The sequence below is a fragment of the Capra hircus genome, chromosome 14 (assembly GCF_001704415.2).
Source record: "Capra hircus breed San Clemente chromosome 14, ASM170441v1, whole genome shotgun sequence".
Classification (NCBI taxonomy): Eukaryota; Metazoa; Chordata; class Mammalia; order Artiodactyla; family Bovidae; genus Capra; species Capra hircus.
In genome coordinates this window covers 64870570-64886228 of record NC_030821.1, presented here as the reverse complement: position 1 = coordinate 64886228, position 15659 = coordinate 64870570, and positions in this window count along the sequence as shown.

The following is a 15659-nucleotide window of genomic DNA, read 5'->3' as shown; positions in this document are numbered from 1 at the left end:
CCTTCCTGCATGTGTGGTGTTCTGGTGTTCTTGATTTATACCCTATCTGGGGAATACAGCCTACCCCTAGAACTGCCAGAGGTTAAAAGAAAATATTCTTTTGACTTTGAAACTTCTCAGACCCCAAGCTGTCACTGCATTCTGTATGCGAAGGAATACGGAATACACATTGCTTTTAAATGTGTGTGGGGGGGGTATTTCTCTGTACTAGAAACAATAAAGTTTGGGTTTAAAAGTCAATTAATGCACCAAGACAAGAGACCCCAATGTACAGCTGGAGAGTGGGAATGCTTGCCAGGCCAGGCATTCATCTTGGAAGTAAACGCGTATTTTACTTGGCTTTGGCTTTCTGGAATGAGATCTTTGAAAAAGAGCTTTTTAATTTTACATCACTTTCAATCCGGTGGTGTGGACCAGGCCTTTGTGTGAGCCGTGCTGGGGACATTTATCTCAATAGAGGATGGAGAGTTGATGAGCCATAAATTCTTCCACTCAGCACCCTGCGTTGGGTTTTCCTTTCTCGTAGTTCTTGTGGGAACTTCCTCTTGCTTAACAAGTCCCTCAGACAGGCTGTGCCAGCAGGGTCCTGGAGAGAGTCCAGGAGACCTGGGAGCCAGCCCTCAGAGGCAGCAGGAGCTCGTCCTCCTGGGAAAATGTTGCATTCCTCCTGCTGTCTTAGATTTTGCCCTTCTGCCCTGCAGTGGGCAAGTGATACAAAGGGAACACTTACTGGGTTCCCCACTCTCCTTGGTGGCCTTAGTGGTAAAGTACCCACCTGCCAGTGTAGGAGACATAAGAGACCTCGGTTCTATCCCTTGGTTGGGAAGATCCCCTGGAGGAGGGCATGGCAACCCAGTCTAGTATTCTTGCCTGGAGAATCCCATGGACAGAGGAGCCTGGCGAGAACTACTCCCCTAGGGCAACATTACCAGCAGATCTCTGAAGCCATGAAGGGCATTCTGGCTCCTTTTAAATTTTACACACAATCTGCTTTTAAACAATATTTATTTATTTACTTTTGGGTGCGTTGGGTCTTATTGCGGCACGTGGGCTCTTCATTGTGGTGCTTGGGTTCAGTAGTTGCTGTGTGAGGGCTTAGTTGCTCCTCGACATGTGGGATCTTAGTTTCCCCACCAGGGATTGAACCTACATCCCCTGCGTTGCAAAGCAGATTCTTAGCCACTGAACCACGAGGGAAGTTCCTACACACAGTCTGGATCCCATGTCTTCCCGCTAGACTTTGGGACCAGCCCTGTGTTAACTCATAAGGTCATCAAAACTGGCTCCTGGTAGATGCTTCTCAGAGTTTTCAAATTCTCTCCAGGAATATTTTCTTCTTTCTCTGCCTTCAAGTGTCCGGCATCCTTTTTTGTTCTCCTGTTCACTCTTACACTTCTACTCACTCTCCCTGTACCAGGTGATTCTCTGCCAGAAAATTCTTCATGCAAATTGAAATGGATGAAGTTCAAACCAAGTATGCCAAAAATTCTGTAATCTGGAACCTGCTTAACCCTTCAGTCTTGGCCTAGATATAACACCTATGTCATACTCTGGACGGCTTGAATTGAACACGGAGTGACTCATTCTCTTGGCCCTGTCACTGCAGGGCCTTTGCACATGTTGTTCCCTCTGCATAAAATGATTTTTCACTTTTGCCTGGCTGCCAATACTTAGTTACCAGTGTCAGCATGAATGTTCCTTAGGGAAAACTTATTCTGACATCTCTGCCCTCTGCTCCTTCTAGTTAACATTTCCTTTGTTCTTGAAGGTCTCTCTCACTAAACATGAACTCCTCAGGAAGAGGAATTGTATCCCCTGACCTAGTGTAGTCACCCATAAAGTGATTTTGAATCAGTGAATAATGAATGATGTGCAGATGGCCACTGTTTTGTTTCTTTCACAACTCTGCACTTCAATATGCTTAGCTCTTAGGTGCCTTTGAGTTAAAATAAAAGAAGTCCAATCTTCAGTTGTTCTCTAGGTGTCTTATTTCTTTGGAGAGTTGGTGGCTTCAGATATGACATTCTAGTGAAGGACCACTTTAGCATCTATAGGTTCCAGAATGTGTTTTTCTTTTTTTCCTCAAAAAGGTCAAGTTTGATATGATTGACCAAACCAAGAAAGTTAATGTGGACCTTTGTCTTGGAGAGTGGTGGACAGTAAAGATGATTCGAAAGGTGTACAGACTACCAATAAAACCCTCTCTGCACATGGATGAATAGGGGATGTTTGTACTTTGATGGTGGTTAAAACTGAGCTCTGACATTAAGACAAAAGAAAAGAAGAAGGGTGTAAGTTACAAATAGAAATAGCAATGATTGAATATCAATGTTATACCAGACCATGTCTAAATCTAAAGGCAAATGGGATGCCTCACTTATTTCAGTTGAGGTTTATGAACTGAGGGTGTGGAGGACAGGGCTGAAGAAGATGGTAGGACAGAGGACTGTTCTACCATGGCCAAAGGGAGCAGGAAAGCTTCTAAGGCAGAGAGTAGGAGAAGATAGGCTGTAAATTGGGTGATGTTAAATAGTAATTGGGCAACGTGAAAATGATTGTCAATCTAGTGATTGTAGTGAAATGCTTTGTGAGACTGCTTGACAACAGTGATGTCATCCTGTCCTCTTGCCCTCACTGCAGACTCTTCCCCACGGATGTCCATCTTCCTTATCATGGGCTGGTCACTCTGTCTCTGTACCTCTCTTTCTATCTTGGTCTCTCTCTTTCTCGCTCTCATCTTCATCTCTCTCTCATCTCTCTCTCTATTTTTAGTCTCTGGGTAAAATGCACAGAAAGATTAGATGGCATACATGCCAAAATCAGCATATGGGTCCTTGCTAGGCTGTTGGGAGCCACCCCTTCTGAAGTAAGGGGATGAGCTCTGCTTTGGATCTGTTATTTTCCACTCAAGTAAGCAACCCTTCCTGCCTTTCATCAACTCCTTCCTATAATAGGTGTGACTGACAAATCTGATGACTGATGGAATAAATCCATTTGATAGAACAATGGACACTTATGTGATTAATTTCCTTCCAAGGCCTTTCCTTCAGACTCTGCACAACCTCCTCACCTTGACACTGCTTGCTGAAACATATCTGAAAGCCATCTTCCAAAGTCATCTCAAATGCTCTGTTGGTTGGATTTGATGGTTTCTGGGGTGTTAGACGTCTTCCTTTTATGGTCTGTTACAACTTGAGGAGTAGCCAGAAGTCATGAGGTGACAATTTAGGTGAATTGTTGCCATTGATCAAGAGTTGCAATATGCTGTGAACATTTTCATTTGCTAGAAATTGTAAGATGGTATGTTGACATAATCAAATTTTAATGCTGCTCAAAATTATTGCTAACATGAATAAAGCTACTGATGGACTGTGAAGAAAGCTGAGCACCAAAGAACTGATGCTTTTGAACTGTAGTGTTGGAGAAGACTCTTGAGAGTCCCTTGGACTGCAAGGAGATCCAACCAGTCCATTCTAAGGGAGATCAGCCCTGGGTGTTCTTTGGAAGGAATGATGCTAAAGCCGAAACTCCAGTACTTTGGCCACCTCATGCGAAGAGTTGACTTAATGGAAAAGACTCTGATGCTGGGAGGGATTAGGGGCAGGAAGAGAAGGGGACAACAGAGGATGAGATGGCTGGATGGCATCACTGACTCGATGGACGTGAGTTTGAGTGAACTCTGGGAGATGGTGATGGACAAGGAGGCCTGGCGTGCTGCGATTCATGGGGTCGCAGAGAGTCAGACATGACTGAGTGACTGAACTGAACTGATCTGAACTGAACTAGACTGAAGTCAATTAGTCTAGAGGTGACATATTCTTGAGGGCATTTTCCTGGAATAAAACCCTTTCACTGAGGTCCTCACTTCACCCTGTGATCATTAATCACAGGCCCATTCACTGAAATTTTCAGTAGCAACAATTGAAAAGTCATTAACCTAGGTCAACCTGGGCCAAGCTCTGCTGCTTCTTTCTTAAGATTTTTTTTTTTTAAATGTGGACCACTCTTTTTTAAAGTCTTTATTAAATTTGTTACTGTATTGCTTTTGTTTTGTTTTTGGCCAAAGGCATATGGGATCTTAACTCCCCAACCAAGGTTTGAACCCACAAATCCTGGCTTAGGAGGTGAAGTCTCTAGCACTGGGCCACCAGGAAGGTTGCTATTTCTTATTTCTTAAGCACAGACTGCTGCGTATCTACATGTTTCTAGACTTAACCTGGTTCTTGATCTTTATTCTCTTTCCTCTATTGAAGTTTTGCCACATCAATTCCAGCTGTCATTTCGGACTGTGTTGCCTCTCTTTGAGATTTGGTTGAAATAGATCCAAACCCTATGGTCAGTGGCCGTCTGGAATTTTCATTATATGTGACTTCCTTACTTCTCTTGTCTTCAATGTCCTGCTTTTTTTTCTGCACTGTGTTTTTTTTTTTTTTTCCTCTCTGTCTTGCTCTATGGTGGGATGTGTGTGTGTGTGTGTGTGTGTGTGTGTGCGCGCATGAGTGCGCAAGCTTAGACAGTCGCTCAGTTATGTCCGACTCTTTGCGACTTCATGGACTGTAGGCCACCAAGCTCCTCTGTCTGTGGGATTCTCCAGGCAAGAATATTAGAGTGGGTAGTCATTCCTTTCTTTAGGGGATCTTTCTGACCCAGGGATCGAACCTGAATCTCCTGCTTTGCAGGCAAATTCTTTGCCGTCTGTGCCACCAGCCCCAACGCTCCCTATCAACATTTTTCACAATAAATACACAAACATCAAGCATTTTATGTTTTTTTAAAGGGTGGGGGAGAGTAGATAGATTTTATATTAAATATTTGGAAAAGGGATGTATGTGGATTGTATGTGTTTATCATGGAGGGAGGTTCACTGCCCTCAGTTATGTGAATCTCCCTCTCTTAGTCTCTCCCAGTCTCTCTGTTTCTCTCTTTCACAAACTGCTGGTCCTTCATCCTTACGACACTTTCTACCCATAACCTTCCGAGATATTAGAGAAGATTAAACTAGCAGCAATAATCCCCAAGCTTATAATGGTTCAAAGATGATACAAGGTGACTTTCTGCTGATCTCAGGTCCAGTAGGGTGTTCCTGATCAAGAAGTGCCTTCTTCTCTTGTTCAGCTTCTGATTCAGCAGCTTATACTTCCATCTCTTGGTTCATCCATTTTCCACATGCTATTTCCAAGGTCACACTGCCTGTATGCATCCTGCTGGTTGAAGGAGAAAGGCCTCTGGAAATGGTAAATTTCGTTCTGTTCATGTTCTGTTGCTAGAACTCAGTCAGATGGCCACCCCTGGGGGACTGGGAAGTGCTGTCTGTCTGGCTTTCCTGGAAATACAGTGTGGTAGGCAGGCTCTGAGATGGTGCCAAGTGACCCTTGTCTTTGAGTATCCATGCCCTTGTGTAATCCCCTCCCTCAAGTCCCTCAAGCGCTGGTGGGACCTGGTGATTCATTTATAATGAATAAAATACAGTTAAGGTGATGGAATGTTACCTCCATGATTAGGTTACAAAAGCCGATGACTTCCATTTTGCCAGCAGCTGGCTCTTGCTGGTTTTAATGAAGCCAGCTGCCTGCCATGCTGGGGAGGTCCCCTCCCCACCCCTGTAATAAGAGACCGAGGGCTGCCTCTGGCCCACAGCCAGCAAGGAGCTGAGACCCTCAGTTGAACAGTCTCTGAGGAGCTGAGTTCTGCCAGCAAAACCTGAAATGGGCTTGGAGACCAACCCTTCCCATTGAACCCTGAGGTCCTTGAGGTGCCTGTACTGGGTGACACCTTCTGTGCAGCCTCGTGAGAGACCTTGAAGCAGATGGCCCAGCTAAGCTGTGCCCAGACACCTGACCCACAGAAACTGTCATAGTAAATGTGCATTGTTTGAAGCGGCTGTGTTTTGGGGCTATCTGTTATGCAGCAATAGATAACTAATATAGAGAGGAATCTGGATTATGAAGAGCTTGTCAGGCCCTCTCTAAAGGCTTTCTCATGAGGATAGACACCCACGCCCCCCGACTGTCCTGCTCCCTCAGTACCCCTGGAATGATGGTGAATGAAGACATGACATGGCCTGTCCTGTAGCACAGAGCTCTCATATACCAACTGTATTAGCTTCCTATTGTCGCTGTAACACATTACCACCCACTCAGTGCCTTAAAACAACACATATGTATTCTCTTACAGTCCTGGAGGTTGGGCGTGCTAAATTGCTTCAGTTGTGTCTGACTGTTTCCCAGCCCAGGGATTGAATCTGAGTCTCCTGCCTTGGATGGTGGATTCTTTACCACTATGCTACTTGGGAAGCCCTCTAGAGGTCAGAAGTCCAAAGTGAGTCGTACGGGGCTAAAGTCCAGATGCTGGCAAGGCTGGGTGCCTTCTAGAGGCCCTAAGGCAAAATCTATTTTCTTGCCTTTTGTAAATTCTGGCTCTTCCTCCATCTCCAAAAGCAGCATCAGCGTGTCTTCTTTCTCTGGCTCTCCTGACTCCTTCAATCTCTTGTCAGGACCCTGGTGAGTCTTGTATCCACCAGCTAATCAGAGATAATCACCCTCTCTCAAGGTCTTTAATTTAATCACATCTGCAAATCGCCTTTGTCACATGAGGTAACAGATTCACAGGTTCCAGGGATTAGGGTGTAGACATCTTTGGGGGGAAGGGGAATTATTGTGCCCACCACCCCAATCTATCTGTCCTTTCCTGGTTTCCTATTATTTAATAAACCACAGCTCAGCAGGTGAAGAAACTGCCTGCAATGCAGGAAACACAAGAGACTCAGGTTCAATCTGTGGTATGGGAAGATCCCCTGGAGAAGGAAATGGCAACTCACTCCAGTATTCTTGCTGAGAAAATCCCGTGAACAGAGGACAATCCCATGAACAGCCCTGGCAGGCTGCAGTCCATAGAGTTGAAAAGAGTCAGATATGCCAAGACAACTAAACAACAACAACAGTAAACCAAGGCAGTGGTACCTGTGTATGTGTGCTCAGTTGTGTCCAGCTGTTTGCAGTCCTACAGGCTGTAGCCTACCAGACTCCTCTGTCCATGGGATTTTCTCAGCAAGAATACTGGACTAGGTTGCCATTTCCTTCTCCAGGGGATCTTCCTGGCTCAGGGATCAAATCCACATCTGCATTGTAAGCAGATTCCTTACTGAGCCACTGGGGAGTCCTGCGGTGGTATCTAAGTGCCATCAGCTCCAGGAGAGACCATGTAAAGATGGGCAAATTTGACTTTTGTCTGCTGAGTCTGTTGAGTCTGGGCTCTTTGCCTTTGCTTCAAACCTTTGATTTAATCTATTTTAAGATTAAACTCCATCTCCTTTTGGGGAGCTCCATTTTTAAAGGTGTTAAGAAGATGAATAAATTCTCTGGCACTGGAAGCAAGGTAGAGGGTGGTGAGGATTCGACATGTATAGCAACTGAGGTTTCCCAAGATTGAACAACTTGTCCAAACGAGGGAGTGGCTGAACTGAGCCTGAATCTTCATTGGCTCTAAAAACTCCTGTTTTTTTCTCCTACTAAGTTTACTTTTAAGGAAGACAATAAGACTTTATATTTGAGCAGAGACTAAAGATCCAATCTGATATCAGGCTATTAAAAGTGAAGATAGAAATCAGAGGACCTTTTTTTAAAAAATTGCTTTTTATTGGAGCATAGTTGCTATACAATGTTGTGTTAGTTTCTGCTGTACAGCAAAATGAATAAGCTGTATAGGTATGTCCATTTCCTCTTTTTGGATTTTCTCCCCGTTCTGGCAGCATGGAGCACTGAATAGAGCTCCCTGTGCGATACAATAGGTTACCGTTAGTTACCTATTTTCTGTGGCTGTTGTCACTAAGCTGTGTCCAACTCTTTTGCCACCTCCTGGACTGTACCTGCCAGGCTCCTCTGTCAATGGGATTTTCCAGGCAAGGATACGGGAGACGGTTGCCATTTCCTTCTTCAGGGGGTCTTCCCAGCCCAGGAATCAGATCCACCTCTCTTGCACTGCAGGCAGGTTCTTCACCACTGGGGAAACTCCTGCTTTACACGTAGCATCCCTAGTGTATATCTTCAACCCCAGTCCCCCAATTCATCCCATCCCTCCTCCTTTTCCTCTTTGGAATCCATACATTTGTTCTCTATGTCTTTGTCTCTAGAATAGGACAAGCTTTAAACTAATAAAGGTCAGGACTTTTGAACAATAATCCCCTACTTGGAAGTCAAACAGGCTTAACTGCAAAACTAAGAAGCGGGAAACAAGCTCATCAACATCAAACACATTTAAGATTGGTGGAGGAAGACGTAAGGTAATATTTCTCTCCTGTATCAGGGTTTTGTGAATTTCAGTTCCTCTTTTGATGAACATAAACATGTTGCACTGCGCAGGAACCCTGATGTATTTCCCCATCTGCTTGAGAATCAAGGCATCTTCTGTACATTCCTAAGCATCAAGAGGATGTTCCACATATTCCATTTTATGTTCTGTAGTTTTTATTATGGAAACACACTTCTTTTTCCAACTTTGAAATTCCACTCTAATTATTATTTACATGGTTGTAAATATGTCTTTTATGCAACAACACTTTATCCCCAAAGGTGGGGATTTCACACAAAAAGGAAGATATAACTGGGCAGGTGGGTGCTCTATAATTATTAGATATGCTTTTTTCAAACAACTTAGTGGAGAATCCCTGCTCTTCCGAAGCTGACATGGATTTTTAAAGATATTTTTGTTGGAGTGTAGTTGATTTACAATGTTGTGTTCGTTTCAGATGTACAGAAAGTGAATCACTTATACATATATCTACTCTTTTTTGGATTCTTTTCCCATATAGGCCATTACAGAGTATTGAGTAAAGTTCTCTGTGCTATATAAGTAAGTCCTTATTTGTTATGTATTTTATATATAAAATGTATATATGTCAATCCCAATCTCCCAATTTATCCCTCCCCACTCCCTACCCCCTGGTAACTATAAGGTTTGTTCTCTACATCTGTAACTCTATGTCTATTTTGTACATAAATTTCTGTATGATTTAACCATGGTACAGTGTGGAGATTCTGTGCTTGGCTCAAGGGTAAATATTTTGAGGGTTGAGATAGTTTGCTCTCAGGAAACTGTAATTTACTGCTTCTGGAGTAAAAAACAAACGATATAGCACGCAAACCCATCTTGGCCCTGCACTGCTTTGCAGTGTTTTAGTGCGTTACATTTGACTGAATGAGAAACATATGGATGAAATGTCCCTTGTGGTTACTCCTGGACCCATAGAGATGGGAGGGGAATGTGCTTAACCAAATACACCACATTTTTCAGAATACCATGCTTAGGAGCATCAGCCAGTAGGGAAACTGGTCTTTCTCTTCTGTCCCTAAAAGTGCATCCTGGCTAGGCTGGTAGAAGCTCTTGTATGTTTGAATCTTTGGCAAGGAAGTGGGTGGGAAGAGTGGAGAAACTAGATTTGGACTGCAGTGGGATTCTCAGGCCTGATAGTAGTGAGTATTGGTTTGGAATTGGGTTTTATTTCTTTCTTTGTTGTAGAAAGCAAGCCACTGTTCTGGGAAAGTAGATTTCCAATAACCCAGCAAGACAGAGGGACCTTCTCAGAATTGAAAGACGATAAGGAGAGAATCTGTAAGTGAGGGGTCTCCTCAAGTAGAATGGTTGACCAGTTGACTCTGCCATGGACTGGGAATCAAGGTACAAGGCCCTCTAAATCCAGTCTTATTGCCTTAATGATAGAGGAAGGCCCAAGACTTTTCTTCAAGCAAGGCAGTGTGCAGGCTACCTGTTGTACAGTTCTCTCTCCTTGACGCCTCACAAGTTACTCCAGGCAGGTGCTCCTACCTGACTCCAATAGATAAGGAAATTACAACTCAGAGGAGAAACACAATGCACCCAGGGTTGCCTAGCTACTCAGTTTCAAAGCTAGGCAGCGACCCCTCCCCTAAAGGGCTCCTTCTGAGCCCCATTCCCACGATCTCTGGTCCACACCAGGCAAACAGTCACACAGGTGGCCCCGCTTAGCATTTGTGATGCTATGACTAAACCAACAGGAAGCATCCCTGTTTTCATCTCTGCTCTCCCTGGAGCTCAGGGAGCATGGCTTTCTTCTCCTTAGATGGTCACGCTGGTCTGTTTCTTCCTCTTCCCCCCTCTCCTGTGTGATGAGTCACCCAGTAATAACAGTGCCAGTGAATAGGTCAGTGTTCACAACAGCAGGACAGACTTCAGGGTGAAAAGTGCATGCGAGCAGGTGAACCATAGGTGCCGGCTTGGAATGATGGCAGCGTTCACCTGGCGTCTCTGCTTGGTTCCTCCCTGTTTCCCTCCAGCTGATCACACTCACCTTCACAGACCCTGAAAGGGTCTTTTCTGTGGGGTGGGGACTCTTCAGTTTCACGTTAAAACAGCTGTGTGCTTTCTTGTTCTCTGACAGAGCTTCTGGCCAGAACCTGCAGACCCTTTCCCTGAATTCATGAACCCTAGTTGGAGCCCGGCCCCTCGGTCTCCTTTGATTCTGTGATGTTTATTCTACTTCTCATTGATTTCCTGTGACTCTTGCTGTTGCTTTGTTCTGGCTTCTCTAGGACCCTGTTAATAACCCCCCGTTCTTTCTGTTCTCGGTTTGCATCACACCCCGTAACTTCCCTTGTGAGGCAGGCTTGAGGGGCTCAGCATCTTCACCTCTAAGCACTGACTGCAGTATTGTGGGAACAAAGGGAGCCAACATTGAAAGTAATCTGTCATCATTCGAACAACAAATGGAATTTCCCCCTCTTGCCACTCAAGAAAGCTGAAGTTAGGAACTAAAGTCATTGCTATTCTAAACAGAACTTAGAACAGAATTGGCATTGATGGCTTTACTATGATGGGTATTTGTGTGTCTATGGACACATATATACATGGGGATTTTACCCCCTGCTTCTTGCTAAAATGGTTTTGAAATACAACTTAATTAAATGGAGGACAATAAAGCTGTTAAGAAAAGGTAGATACAGACTATAATCTTGATTCTTGATTTTTGCTTAAAGCAGACTGAATTAATATGAAGTAGATCGTCTGGGCTAGCAGGTCTGTGATCCAAGAATGGTGAGAAATTCTGTTTTAGATCAGAGATGTTGCTTGTGCTCATGGAAACTTGCAGTTGGGGACCCTGCAAACTTGAAAACAATGAGCTTCAATCATGTGTGTGGTTGAATAGATCATCTTACGATATTATGAAAAATAAAAGAAGGAAATTGGATCACTGGCCCAGGATGTGATAGATCCTGTGGTTCTTAGCCAGGGGCAATCTCGCCCCCCAAGAGACACCTGGCAATGTCTGCAGGCATTTTTGGTTGTCACCATTGGAGGGCATGTGCTTCTGGAATCTAGTGGGTGAAGCCCAGGGGTGTTCTCCACATCCTACAGTGCAGAGGACGGCCCCTCCCAGCAGAGTCACCCAGCCTCAAAGGTCAACAGTGCTAAGGTTGTGAACCTCTCATAGACGAGAAGCTGGATGTATTCTTTGGGTTCAAAGGTGTATATGAGCTCTGCTTTGACCTCTGAGATATTAATATCACTATATATCAATAATCTCAACTGACAACAGTAATAAAATCAATATTAATATCAATATTCATATAAGAACAAAAACTTTACTAACCACTTACTATAGATCAGACAAGGGCTTCCCAGATGGCTCAGTGGGTAAAAAATCTGCCTGTAGTGCAGGAGATGCCGGTGATGAGGATTCCATCCCCAGGTCAGGAAGATCCCCTGGAAGAGGGCAACCCACTCCAGCATTCTTGCCTGGAGAATCCCATGGACAGGGGAGCCTGGTGGGCTACAGTCCACGGGGTCGCAAAGAGTCGGACACAAGGGAGTGAGCACCCACGCATGCATAGATCAGGCAAATGCATCAATGGGTTTAATCATCACAATCCCCCTTTTTAAGAGTTACCCCTTTTTTATTCTTAAAACAATACAAATTTGTTATTCTTCAGTTCAGTAGGTTAGAAGTCAGACACAGGTCTCAGAGGACTAAAATCAGTGTGTCAGCAGAGTGGCATTCTTGTCTTGGGCTTTAAGGGAAAGTTCATTTCCTTATTTTTCCAGTTCTAGCTGCTGCCCTTTAAACATGGTTTCTTTTCCTCCACCTTTAAGGCCAGTGACACTGCTTCTCTTGACGGTTTTTCCTCTGAGTCTATTCTGCTGCCTCCCTCACTCTAAGGAGTGATGGCATTGGACCCACTCAGATAATCCTGGATAATATTGTGGTAGTTCCATCTGCAACCTTAATTCCCTCCTTTGCCATATAACCTACCGAATTCCCAGGTTCCAGGGATTATTCTGCTGATCATTAAAGTGGTTTCGGATTTAGAGTTCCTTTGATCATCTTTATTTTACCTGTGATGAAAACAAGGCTCAGAGAGGTTAGGCCCTGATCATGTTTATTTGAAATATGTACCCTGACCTTAAATATCGGTGGATCCCATCTTTTGTTTTATTACGTGTGTGTGTCTTGCTGAGTCTAGTCCGACTGTTTGTGACCCCATGGACTGTAGCCCAACAGCCTTCTCTGTCCATGGGATTCTCCAGGCAGGAATACTGGAATGGGTTGCCATTTCCTTCTCCAGGGGATCTTTCTGACCCAAGAATTGAACTCCGGTCTCCTGCATTGCAGGCAGATTGTTTACCACCTGAGCCACCAGGGAAGGCCAATTTGTTCTATAAAAATCAGCTCTAGCTCTCAATTCTGAGTGTGATTAGGAAGACATTTGGGACACAGTGGTTGGCAGGAGTCAGCTGAAGTTGTCCTAGGAGCCTGTTAGACGTCCCAGTGGAGGCGCGGTTTGAAGAATCCGGGTGATCACATCCACGCTTACTCAGCGTGAATTCTGGCCTCTGTGCCTGGGATATCCCCCCCTGCCAAAGTCTGGGGGGTCCCCTTGTGGGGGTGAGTGGGAGATCCCCACATTGCTGTATTAAATCTAACAAAAGGATGTTTCTACTGATATCTCCTGTCAGAGATCAGAAAGAGTGAAGGAAAAATGGATACAACTTGAGATAGAAAAAGAGCCTGTTCGCAGAGTGTCTCTTTCTCTCTCTGGTTAGGGAACTGCATCTCCGAGGCCCCGGAGAGAGGAGCGGGGTTGGGGCGGGCAGGCAGACACAGCCCAGGGTGGGCATTTTGGCTCATGAATAAAAAGAAGATGGGAAGTGGTAGATGGACAGGTCCTGAGGCCCTCCAGCGCTTTCCTCCCTGAAGTTGTAACTCCCCAACTGGCCATTCACTGGGAGGAAAATCTGGTTGAATGTAGTTCTGCATGGGAGGATTTCCTGTGGCCAGAGGGGTCACGCGAGCATCAGCAGCCTCTGTTCATTGTGTGCAGGCCTCTGGCCATCTGGACCACCCATGGCCGTGTTTTCCTAAGGAGGGCAGGATGAAGGAGACGGGCTTGACACCGTAGCCCCAAGCTAATAACCAGATGGCAAGATGCTTTTTTTCATCCTAATGATTCAGAGCAACCAAGTCACCCCAAGAACGCTAATCTGCTTTTGTCTTTAGTGTCCAGCTTTTCCCTTTCCAAGACGTAATATTTTCTTTCTCTTGATGGGCAGCAGCAGAGGCTGCCTCTGAAAAGGCTGAAAGACTTTGTTTCCAAGCTGGAGTGGCTGATAGTGTGGGTGGGTCAACTCTGCTGACCCCTTCCTTTGCTGTGGCCGGCAAGTCTCAGGTCCAGAGGGCTTACGCCAGAGGGCTTATGCCTCCGCCAGGTACAGGGGCTGGAGGAAGGCAGGTCCTGGGGGAAGCACAGCTTGGCCACCTTTCGACTGTGTGACAGGGGAAACATTTCTCAGAATTTTGCAAAATGGGGAAAGTTTGTGTATGCGAGCTCAGTCATGTCCCCTCTTTGTGACTGTAGCCCACCAGACTCCTCTGTCCATGGAATTTTCCAGGCATACTGGAGTGGGTTGCCATTTTCCTCCTCCAGGGGATCTTCTCGACCCAGGGATTGAACCCACGTCTTCTGCACTTCCTGTATTAGCAGACAGATTCTTTACCACTGTCCCACCTGGGAAGTCCCAGTTCCTTCTTTTAGGGATGTGATGTGCCGAGGCCAACTCTCAATAGATGTTAACTCCTCTACCATTCTGATGCTCCGCTGGCCTCGTTCACAAACCATTTAACACTTTCTTGATGTGAAATGTAAGCCATAAAGGGTACTGGAATTTCTAAAAATGATCGAGCCTGTTTCTGAGCATGTCAGAATAGGTGTGTGTGTATGCGTGGGCCCTGATGCTGGCTCTCTCTGCTCTCCAGGAACCTCCAGCTCCTTTTCTGCCTCGAGGTCTGCTGCCCTTTTGCCCACCTTGCTGTCCCGCCAGAACTGGGCTAAATGAAGGAAATGTATGTGACAGAGCTCCAAATATCCTTTTGCTCCTAGGAACGTCAGAATAACGGTTTTACTTTCCTTTTAAAATATTCTTCCTTTAAAGCTTTTGTTTCGCTCAGACATGGAATTGCTGCCATTCCTGCTCCTCTGTGTAAAAAATTGCGAAATAGGGCACGAACCTAGATATTAGGAAGATTTTACATCAAAAAGCAGACTGGTTTTTTCCTACCCGTCCTGAGGCAAAAGCTCATTCCCAGCAGTGGTGCCTTTGACCAGCAGAGGGCTGCAAAGCACAAGAGATCAGAGCCTTCAGGGCCCAGCGAGGTCCACTTAGTTCTGTCTATGGGGTTCAGGTGGACCCTGAAACCAGCTGCTGCTGCTAAGTCGCTTCAGTCGTGTCCGACCCTGTGCGACCCCATACACGGCAGCCCACCAGGCTCCCCCGTCCCTGGGATTCTCCAGGCAAGAACACTGGAGTGGGTTGCCATTTCCTTTTCCAAGAAACCAGCTGACTTGGGTCCACACCTTTTGCTTTGGCCACTGATTCCCTTCTTTCTCATAGTTACCTGATTGGTAAATCATTCAGGTGGCAGAATGGCAGAAAGAACATATGCAAGACAGAAACTTGAGTCCCCATTGCCTTAGTTTCTTGATTTGTAAATGAGATAACAATAGTTTCCATTTGTAGAGCCCTCATTATATGCTCGACTCTTTTAAGCTTTTCCTGAAGGAGAAGATAATATTTGAGCTGAACCTCAGATTGAGTGAGAATGAACTGTTTTCAGCCAATTATTCATGGGAATGGATGGAGAAATAAGGTTGGAATGATTGCCTGGAGTCCATCAAACTTCCCACTTATATTTACAAATTACAACATTATTAAGGAATAAATGAAACTCCCATAATTTCACCCCTCTGATTTAAACCTATGTTATTGTTTTTTGCATAGTATTGTTGGTGGTCATGTGTCTTCATACAGATTTATATTTAATTGCTTCAAGCACAGTGCTTACTACATTTTGCATTTTTTAAATTTAATCTTTCAACATGTTAAATGAAGCATGGGTGAGGAAAGTCATGGGCTCCAAATGAATGTGTCTTGATTGAATGTCTTGACTCTGCCCCTTACAAAACCAGTGAACTAGGACGTGCTACATAACTTTCTGTGTGCCTCAGTTTCCTCACCCGTAAAATACAGATAATTATAGTACCTGCCTTACAGAGTTGTTGTAAAAAGCAAATAACAATACACGTAAAGCAGCCCTCAACTGGTGACATTTAGTGACATCAGGAGTTGTTTTTGGT